The sequence below is a fragment of the Chrysochloris asiatica genome, unplaced genomic scaffold, assembly GCF_000296735.1.
Source record: "Chrysochloris asiatica unplaced genomic scaffold, ChrAsi1.0 scaffold00259, whole genome shotgun sequence".
Lineage (NCBI taxonomy): Eukaryota > Metazoa > Chordata > Mammalia > Afrosoricida > Chrysochloridae > Chrysochloris > Chrysochloris asiatica.
Genome location: NW_006408777.1, coordinates 1,411,954 through 1,422,654, shown reverse-complemented (window position 1 = coordinate 1,422,654; position 10,701 = coordinate 1,411,954). Strand labels below are relative to the sequence as shown.

General features: G+C 38.0%; 1 pseudogene; it reads right to left on the bottom strand.

Moving 5' to 3' along the window:
• Positions 1-9,183: 9,183 nt before the first annotated feature.
• The window catches only part of LOC102829785, a 59,661-nt pseudogene continuing 58,143 nt past the window's right edge, over positions 9,184-10,701 (bottom strand).

The following is a 10,701-nucleotide window of genomic DNA, read 5'->3' as shown; positions in this document are numbered from 1 at the left end:
AGCAGCTGAGCATCTCAAATTACAAAGCAATAGATTTCTTGCTTCTGCCACAAAATCACCAGCTGTAAGCCTTCAAACCTTCTAAATATTCCTTACATGTGGTTCAGAGTTCTGGGAGCATCCCCTGTGGCTGCTTGGTCGGGTATTCTGTGTTGTTGCTGGCAGAGCTCCTTTGCTGTACTTCCACCCGATCCACCGTCTTGTTTGTTCTCACCAGGACTCCTTTTATAGTTGTAGTTGCATAAAATATGCATTTTTTAAAACTTTTTATTATGAAGGTTTTGAGTGAAGGTTAATATAACAGACCATCAGTTTTACAATCAACAAATCATACACTTTGTTTTATTTCAATGATTGCAATTCCCTATATCACCTGATGCCACACGTAAATTTCAGGTGTTGGGATTTGTGTTGCTAACTTCTCATACACTCTGATGTGACTATAACAGTATAGGAAGCAGGAACTTCACAGAGTGGGGTCCAGCCATACCTCTGGTTACCACATCCTCATTGTGATTCTTATTCACTGTAATTCAATTTTACCCTCCTTGCCAATGCTTCTGAAGTTTGTCCTTGAGTAAATGTTGCCCTTTTGATCTTAAATGGTTGACTGTGTCCCCATGAGTATACCTTACTAGTATTATCTCCCGTATATACTTCTCTACTACTTGGTTGAAAATTGAGCCACAAGGGATTAGTTAATTCCAGACCTGAATAGTGACCTAGGACCATATTCTTAGGTTCCTCCAGTCTCTTTCTGATCAGTAAGCCTGGAATATATATATATATTTAGTTTTGTTCCACATTTTCTCCTATTCTACTCAGGACATTTCAGAACAGTTGTGGTAGCCAGGCACCATTTATTTCTTCTAGTCTCAGGGTTATGGAGAATGATGTTAGCCTGCTTCATTAGCCCATTGGACTGATTTATTCCAAGCATCTTCAATTTTTGTCAGTCTTCTTTTCATTGCACACAGAGAGACCTAAGTTGCACCTAAGATGGCCACTCATGATTTTTTTTTTAAATAAACTTTTTATTGTTAATTGAGTGAAGGTTTACAAATCAGATCAATAGTTTTACATTCAACAAATCATACCCTTTGTTTTATCTCAGTGATAGCCTCCTTTTTATGCAACAATATTTATTCTTCTTCCTCCTTGTTGTTCCTATTTTTATTTCACATTTGTCTTTAGGCAAATGTTGCCCTTTGATTTTGATTGATTGACCATTCATGGTAAGCATTCCTTTGTCCCCCCCTATATACCTATCTACTGCTTGCCTGAAAATTAGGCCATGAAGGTGAGTTACTTTCCAAATCTAAAGGATGTCAGGTTACTCCAGTCTCTTTCTGACTGGGAATTTTTTAAATAAAAAGAAAGTAATTTTTAGCTTTATTCCACATTTTCTCCCACTCTATTCAAGATCTTCTTACATGATCCCTTTCAGAGCAGTTGGTAGTAGTAACTGGGCACCAACTAGTTCTTCTTGTCTCAGTGTTGTTTACATGTTCCATTAATCTGTTGGACTAATTGATTCCAAACATTTTCAATTCTCATCCTTTTTCCTTCTTCTAAAAATGGAAAAGCCAATAGCTGCACCTTAGATGGCTGCTCAGCAACTTTTTTTAAAAAGTTTTTATTGTGAATTGAATGATAGTTTACGTGGGATAACATTGTTTTTATACTCATTGTTTCATTGCATTGATTACAATCTCCTCTGTGCATCATCATTCAATAGTATTTGCTTTTATTCTCTCTGTTTTTTGTTTTGGATGTACACAAAAACACTCAGGACATATAATCATTTAAACCACCAAAGGGCACATTCTGCAAGTCTGCCTCCTGGCCATAAGCACACAGCCTTTCTCTTTCCATGAGTCTAGAGTCCTTAGCTGCTCTATTTCTCCATATCATCATCTCTGCCTCCATATCTAGTGTCGCTGCTTCTCTGGATAAGGTCCCACATTCTGCAGTTAGCAACTTTTATGCTGAATTATGTTGATTGTTTTTCTACTATGAAACCATCTCTGCATCCCTGGAATGAATCCCAATTGGTCATGATGTCTTTTTTTATATATACATTGCTGAATTCTATTGTCTAGGATTTTATTGAGAATTTATGCATCTGTGTTCATGTGTGATGTTGTTGTTGTTGTTGTTAAGTGACATCAAGTTGGTTCCAACCCACAGTGACCCTGTATAGGGTTTCCAAGGAGCAGCTGGTGAATTTGAGCCACCAACCTTGCAGTTCAAATGACTTCACAGTCCAACACATTAGTCCATAGTGCCACACAAGACTACTCATGTGGGGTATTGGTCTATAATTTTCTTTTTTTATTTATTGGTTTTTTATTTCACCTAAGTACAATCAATTCTAAGGATTTTTTTCATTTTGTTCATTTCAGTCAAAAACAACCATTTCTTGTTGTGATTTTTGCCTATGCTTTCTGCTCCCATGGAGGTTTTTTTTTTTTTTTTTTATGTTTTGTTGTGAATTATGTAATAGTAAACATGGGAGAACATTAGCTTTACATTCATCCTATCATATATCATTTCATTGCCATGGTTACAATCCTCTCCATGCATCATCAACCAACCAAAGGTTATACACTACAATTCTGCCTGCTGGTCATCAGCACACAGCCCCTCTCCCTCTCTGTGTCTAAAGTCCCCTCTGTTCCATCTTTCCACATCATCATCTCTGCCTCCATCTCAGGCATTGCTTCTTCTCTGGGTAGGGTCCCGCTCTGCACTCTTCTCCCTTGATGGTCCCAGGGACCTCCGCTCCTAGACTGCAAAGTTAATCTCTCCCCTCCTTGCTACAAAACATCTACCTTTACATTTCCAACCCTCACAATCAGTCCTGCTAACAATTATTCACTATTGTATCACAAGAGACCTATCTGCATTTCCTTTCATCAGCTCTGCCTATACAGATTTGATACTACTTAGTAGAGATTTTACCTTCCTTCACACCCTCTGGATCTAGGTTCCCTCTTGAAAGCTTGTAAGCCAGTCACTTCTTGCCTTTGTAGCACCCCCCCCCCCACTTTGTGTAGCCAATGTCCAAGTTGCCCATTCCTGTCTACTCTATGTATGGAGGGGGTGGATATAATTATCTTTTTTTAGTGGTGTCTTTTCCTGGTTTGGGTATGATGGCTATGCTCACTTTATAAATATATTTAGGAGTTTTATATCTTTTCTATGTTCTGGAATTTTTTGTTGTTGTTGTTAGGTGACATAAAGTCAGTACCGACTCATAGTGACCCTATGCACAACAGAACGAAGCACTGCCTGGTCCTATGCCAACCTCACGATCATTGCTACATTTGAGTCCATCGCTGTTTCCACTGTGCCAATCCAGCTCTTTGAGGATCTTCCTCTTTTTCTCTGACCCTCCATTTTACCAAAAATGACATCTTTCTCCAGGTCCTACCTGATAATGTATTCAAAGATAATGTATTCATGAGAATGAAGTCTGAACATCCTGGCTTCTAGGGAGCATTCTGGCTGTACTTTGTCCAACACAGATTGCTTTTTTGTTTTTTTTTGGCAGTTTATGGTACTTTTAATATTCTCCTCCAATACCATAGCTCAAATGGATCAAGTCTTCTATGGTCTTCCTTATTCACTATCCAACTTTCGCATGCATGTGAGGTTATTGAAAATACCATGGGTTGGGTTAGGTGTACCTTAGTCCTCAAACTGACATCTTTGCTTCTGAATACTTTAAAGAGGTTTTGTGCAGCAGATTTGCCTAATGCAATATGTCATTTGATTTCTTGACTGCTGCTTCCATGAGTGTTGATGGTTGATCAGAGCAAAATGAAGTCCTTGACAACTTTAATCTTTCCTCCATTTATTGTGATGTGATTTATTGGTCCAGTGGTGAAGATTTTTATTTTCTTTATGTTGACGTGCAACCAATATTGAAGGCTGTGGCCTTTGATCTTCATCAGTAAGTATTTCAAGTCGTCTTGGCTTTCAGCAAGCAAGGTAGTATCATCTGCATATCATAGCTAGTTAATTGTCTTCCTCCAATCCTGTTGCCATGCTTTTCTCCATATAATCCATACATTGCTCAGTATATGGATTAAGTAAGTGTGGTGAAAGAATACAACCCTGACACACACTTTGTCTAGTTTTAAACCATCCTCGCTAATGGTTTGTCAATTTCCTTAATACTTTCAAAGAACCAACTTTTTGTGTTGGTGATTCTTTTTATTGTTTTTCTGTTTTCTAGTTAATTCATTTCTGCTCAAATTTTTATTTATTTGCTTCTGGAGTCAGTAGACTTACTTTGCTGATTTTCCTAATTGTTGGAGTTGTTGTATTGATGTGTTGGTATTAGTTCTTTCTTCTTTTTGGATGTGTGCATTTATTGCTATAAATTGCCCTCTAAGCACTGCTTTTGCTCTGTCCCAAAGGTTTTGCTATGTTTCATTTTCATTCTCATTTTATTCAAGAACAAAATTAAAAAATATATATATATTCTATTACCCAGTAGCTATTAAGCAGGGTGTTATCCAGTTTCAATGTTTTTTATTTTGTTTCCTTGATCTTTCTATTGTTGATATCCAATCTGTCATCATTTTAATCTGAAGAGATGTGTTGTAGTATTTCAGTGTTTTAAAATTTATTGGGACTATTTCTGTGGTCTAACATATGATCTATTCTGGAGAATGTTCCATGTACACTGGAAAAGAATGTGTATTGTGCTGTTGTTGTTGGGTTTAGTTTAGTACAAATCTAGGAAGTCAAGTTGGTTGATTGTGTTGTTTTGTTCCTCTGTGTCTTTGTTGAGTTTCTTTCTGGTTGTTCTGTTATTTTTTGTGAAAGTGGTTCATTATAAAATATCCCATTATTATTGTAGAGCTGTCTATTTCTTTTTTCAGTTGTATTAGGGTTTGATTTATATATTTTGAGCCTCTTTTAATGGGAGCAGAGATATTTATTTTGGTTATGTCCTCTTGTTCAATTGATTATGAGATAATTTCCTTCTTTGTTTATTTTTCTGGGTTATGCCTTAACATCTATTTTATCAGAAATTAAAAGTTGTCACTCCGGCTCCTTTTTCATTCCATTATCTTAATGTGTTTTTTCTATCCTTCGATATTTAGTCTATTTTTGTCTCTTGTAAACAGCATATTGAAGGATCTTATTTTCTTATCCAGTCTTCTGATCTCTGACCCTTGACTTGTGCATTTAATCAATTTGCATTGATTATAATTATTGGTAGGTATGAATTAATTGCAGTCATTTTTCTGTGTGCTTTTTTGTGCTGCTGCTAGTTTAGTTCTTTCACATATTTTCTGTGCTGAGTTCATTTTCTTGTCAGTTTCTTCACTGCTGTTTTTTTCAATGTTTATGGAATCTCCATGGTTTTCCTTTTTCTTGATTTTATATGTAGGTGTATTAATTTCTGTTGTGGTTACCCTGTAATTTATTAATTTATCCTATGGTTTAATACAGTCTGTTTTCTTTTGAAATCTACTTGACTTCCTCACAATTTGGAAGTTCTGTAATTGTACTTCCACCTCTTTTTGCTTTGTAGTTGTCTTCATTATAAATTGATATTTGATTCCCTATTCTCAGTATTGTAGGTTTGTTTTACTTTAGATAATTCTAATCTGGATTGAATTCAGAGTGGTTTTGTGTGTATATCAATAGCAGGTTGTTGTCTGTTGTTGGTTCTCAGTCTTTAGTACTTTTGGTAAAGTTGGTTTGCTTATTAACACTGCCTTTTATTTCTGTTTTATCTGGAAATATTATAATTTTATTGTTGTGTTTGATGGACAGTTTTGCTGGGTATCTGATTCTTGGTTTTGTATATGTCTTCCCATTGCCTTCTTGCCTGCATGGTTTGTGCTGAGAAATTAGAGCTTAATTTTATTGGGTCTCCTTTGTAGATAACTTTTAATTTTTCTGTAGCTGTCTTCAGGATATTTTCCTTGTCTTTGATTTTAGAAAGTGTGATTATGATATGTCTTGGTGATTTTCCTTTGGGATCTATCCTGCCTGGGGTTCATTCAGCTTCTTGAGTGCTTATCTTCTCATTTTTATAATGTTAGGGAAAATTTCTTCCAGAAGCTCTTTGACTATCTATTCTGTGGTTTTCTTTGTCTCTTCCTGTTGTAGAATTCTGATCACCTGTAAGTTATTCCTCTTCATGTTGTCCCACATGAATCTTAGGCTTTCTTTAGATTTTTTCATTCTTTTTTTCATATTGTTCTTCTAGCTTACTCATATTGAGAAATTTGTCTTCAAGTTCACTAATCAGGACTTCCATTGCTTTTAATAGTCTCCTTTGCCCTTTCACTATATTGTCCATTTCTGAAATTTTGGAATTAATCTTTTAGATTTCTATTGGCAGGTTTTGTATTTTGTCCTTAATGTATTTTGTTTGATGGGTTCTGTAGTGCTTTCCTGATTTCTTCTTTTTTTTTCACCTTTCTGTCAGTCATTTGGAGGTACTAAATATTATTCTTTTGAATTACTTTTCATATATTTCTAATGTCTTTTTTTGCTCAAAAATATTTTCTAATTCTGCTTCTTGGTCACTTATTTGAGCCACTCTGTCTTGTTTCTTTATATGAACAGAAATTTTCTGCTGATTTTGAGATATTGTTCTATTGTTGTATTTGTATTTAGTTGATGATTGTATTTTGGTGTATTCTTGCTACTCACCAAATGCCTCCTGGTGGTGTGATGAGGAGATGAGCTTGTGCACTGTTCTCTGTTCATGCAGTTCAGTCCAGGGTTTACAAGAAGATGTTGGTTTTTGATCTGGTGTGTAGCAACTGATATTGACTTTTGACCAATAAGTGACCTGTAAAGAGTATGGTGTGTTGGACTATATGGATGCAGTTTCTGTTACCTGTCAGTGAGGAAATAAGAGAAAACACTCATACAAGAGGGAAGGACTAAAAACAAACAAATAAGCAATAAAGAATAAAAGATCAAAGAAATTAAAAAGCAGGTTAACAGCTAGAAAAAGAATACAATAACCAAAGCGAGAAAGAGTGAGAATAAAATAAAATAATTAAAAAGTGAAAAATAAAAAGAAAGAAAAAGAACTAAACATGATTAGGCAGAGGGATGAGTAAAAGATAAAAAGACTAGAGAGGGGTTAAAAAAAACCCAATGATGGAATAAAAGAAGAAAGAAGCAGCAGTAGTTGGAAATGAGAAACAAAACAAAACAAAACAAAAAAAGAAGAAGAAGAAATAAAATGGGAGAATGAGAATGAAATGATAGAAAGCTAGAGAAAGGCTAGCAAGAAAACAGTGAAAGGAATAAATCAGGGTAGGTGGCAGATCCAGAGAGGATAAAATCTTTGACATCTTACCAGCCAAGCACCTCATGTTGTGGTTGGGTAACGGATGAGACAGTAATTCCCAACCCTCGATGGGGTTCCTGAAGGGCTAGGTTTTGTCTGTTTTGTGTACCCAATCTGAAAGTAGTTCATGTAGACCCTAAAGCAGCTGAGGATCAGAGTATTTCTATACCAGAGCACAGCCAAAGGTGAGAGTTCTGCTAGTCAAGGGTTGACCAGAATCTACTTTGCAGGTCTGGAATAGGCCAGGTGCTAGACTTGGTGCTGCTAACTCCCGATAAACTTTGATGCAACTATGACAGCCAGGGAGTAGGAGTTTCACTAGGTACACTGGCTGGCCATATCTCTGGTCACCAATAAACTGTATGCCTCTGTGATATCTACTGCTCTCTTGCCTTCAAAGTCACCCACAAAAGTTTAAGATGGCCACGCCATACCTGGCTGGCTGGCTGGCATAGATCGCCAACCTCTTTTCTTTTTCCCCACATGTCTATTCAGTTGCATCTGTAGTCTACGGCTGGCCAAATCTGCAGATTTGGAGCAGAGCATGCCCAAATGGGATTAATGAAGATAGCTGCCCCCTTCTTTAATGGGGCTGATAACAGCTGCGCTTACCTCAGTGCAGATGTGACAGCTGGGAGGGTGGGAGCTTCCTTGGAGGTGTATTCAGATGGGGGCAGCCTCACCTCTGGTTACCATGGGAGTGTGGGGGACAAGAAAAAGAATCACACCTTTATCTTCTTTCTGTATACAGTTGGTGAGTAGATTTTCTATGACAGTGGAATCCAGATCGGATTGTATCAATACCTATAGACTGTAAACATTGACATTTTAACAATGTTAAAGCTCCCTCTAAAAGGAGCTCTGGTAGTGTAGTGGTTATGAATTGGGCTGCTAATTTCAAGGTCAGCAGTTCGAAACTACCAGCAGTTTCATGGGAAAATGTCGGGGTCTGACCTCGACATAGTTGTGTTGTTCACGAGTGTTTGGTTCACGAGGAGGGGAGATCCAGCGGCAATAGAGATAGCAAAAGAATACACAGACAGACAGAAGAAGGGGGACAAGGAGGCACCCCAAAGCCAGGGTGGATGCATCACTGGTGGGCAGACTTGGGACTACAGGCATCGTGGCCTCTGCAGGCAGCAACTCACTGCCCTGCAGTCTTTACTGCATGCCCTCCAACCCGTAATGCACACCTGGGGAGGCTTGGACCTCTGTTTTATTTAGGGGAGGAGCTTCACACCAAGCTGGGAGGGACTTAAGCAAGGTACAGGTAACATCAGTACTTTTCCAGACATTCAGGTAACTTTACATCGTACTTCACTGGTTCAAATCCCAGGCCAGCAACTTGGATTCTCAGGCTTAATTAACATTTCTGTAGCCCCTGAGCTAAGTTGGGGGAAGGTGAGAGGTAAGGACAAAAGCTTGGGCGGAGTCCTGCTGCTTTGGCTTCCTGAGCCAGGTTTTCAGAAGGACTCCAGACGCCCAGGTGAATGGGCTGCACCTGGAAAAGGGATTAGGGAGGATGGGTTCTTTATCTATAGAACAAAGAACTGAGAAGTAGCTAAGATATTTTTAGTTAATCCTTTGGAGGAAGGCTTGACCTTGCAACCTTCACAATCTTGGCTTTAGGGGGTTCTAATATTTCTCTGTGGATAATAAGGGCTCATATTTGCAATTAATAAAATATAACCAGATATTAAGATGAAAAACAATTTGCCATTAACTGCCAAGTGGATAGATCTTACACTCAGGCCTATAGGGCCTTGAACCTCTGACCAGGCTTACACGGTCTGCAACAGGAAAAAGATGAGGCTTTCTGATCCTGTAAAGATTTTTTTTTTCCATTAATTTTTAAAAATTCTCTTTGATTTTTTCTCCTCGTCTTCAACTGTTACTCTTTCTGCAGGATGCTTCTTCAATCCTTTCATTTTCCTGGTTTGTAATTTACTTAGGTCTTGCTTTTGCATGTGAATCCTTCCATAAGTTGTACTGAAAGTATCCTGTGAGATGTTTTTCCTCTTCTTTGTCTTGAGGGCTCTTGGCACTTTCATAGATAACTTATAAAAGTCATTGGAAGCCAGGTGTGTCCTCCTTAGAACCAGATCCAATGAGGGTCCCATCTCTTCCAATTCAATTTGTGGTGATCGACAACCAGATTTCTTCAACAACAACTTATAGCTTCGGAAGTGAATTTTCCCATTCAGAGCTGTGAAGTGCAGAACATACTCTAAACCAGCCAGGTGGACATTTGATACTGTGGGACCTCTGAAGAAATTCATAAGACTTTAGTCTTCTATAATCTTCAGTTAGATCAAAATCATCACCAGCAAATATTAACATAGGTTTTGTTCCCTCAGGACATTTACTACTCTTAATATCTTTAAGAGAGACAAATTTCTCAATACCTAATTCAATCATATCCAGCACATGGTAGTCATACATACGGCCTATTACTAGATTATTTAGTCACTTATTATTATGAGAGCCAAACATGAATAAAGAACAATCTGACTTCTTTGAGAATTCCAGTGATGTTTGATCCTCAAATGGACTTGTAATATTTTTCTTTTTATATAGAATGCCATATGGTTTCTTCAATGAATACACATCTTTAAGTACTTGCGTCACTGTTGCATTTGCATTTCCCCCTTTAATCAGCATGACATTTAAAATATTTTCAGTGAGTTTTGGTTCTCTCTTCTCAATGAATCTCTTGGCCCTTTTTGTTTTTGGCTTTAGGAGGAAGCAGAGGTAATATCTCTGTTTCCCGCCCCAGCAGTCCCTGTCCCCAACATTTCTAGGGCCGGGGGCTCATGATTACTTACATCACTCGGTCCAAAGCCTGATCCTGTAAAGATTTATAGCCTTAGAAACCCTGTGCATGGTCGCTATGGGTTGGAACCAACTCGACGGCACTTAACAACAACAACAATATGAGCATGGTCTATTTCCCCCATTAATGTAGGTCTCTTTTTTTTTTTCTTTTGAAGAAGTGTTTTGGAGTTTATTTTGTATAGGGCTTTTTTTTTTTTTTTAATGATTTATTGTGAATTATGTGATAGTTTACATGGGAGAACATTGGTTTTGCATTCATTCTATGGTATATCGTCTCATTGCCATGGTTACGCTCCCCTCCATGCAATCCTTCCCCCGTGCCCCCAGGTCTTTAGCACACAGTCGCTCTCCCTCTCTGGATCTAAAGTCTCCAGCTGCTCCATTGCTCCACGACATCTTCTCTGGCTCCATTTCAGGCATCCCTGCTTCTCTGGGTAGGGTCCCGGTCTCTGCTCTTCTCCCATGATGGTCCTAGGGACCTCCGCTCCTAGACTGAAAAGTTAATCACTCCCTTCCTTACTATAAAA